This window comes from Pristiophorus japonicus, unplaced genomic scaffold, assembly GCF_044704955.1.
Source record: "Pristiophorus japonicus isolate sPriJap1 unplaced genomic scaffold, sPriJap1.hap1 HAP1_SCAFFOLD_1657, whole genome shotgun sequence".
Lineage (NCBI taxonomy): Eukaryota > Metazoa > Chordata > Chondrichthyes > Pristiophoridae > Pristiophorus > Pristiophorus japonicus.
The window spans coordinates 42501-42868 of NW_027251339.1; positions in this window are offsets into that span (position 1 = coordinate 42501).

Here is a 368-nt window from a genome sequence, read left to right on the forward strand (position 1 = left end):
CCAACTTGACACTTGTCATTTCTGTCCTTGGGGGTTGGCGGGGTACCTGCACAGAGGTAGGAGGTGGCTGATCGAGAATTGGTGAGTTTTCCAAAGTCACGTCTCGAGCCTCCAGGTCTGCAGAGACCGACCAGGGCTGCCGCCCAACCGACTATTCACCCTTTTTGGGCGGGAATTTTTTCCATTTTTGTCCATTTTTCGGGTTTTTGGTCGGGCTTCAAAAACGGCAGCCCGAGGCCTGGCAGAGGCCGGGGCATGTCCCCGGTCGCGCCAGGCGGCTCGCGCGACCCGATTAGGCCCCGAAAGGAGTCGGGAAATCGGCAGACCTGCCCGAGTTCAGCCCGGGGGAGGCGGGGGGCAGGTCGGTT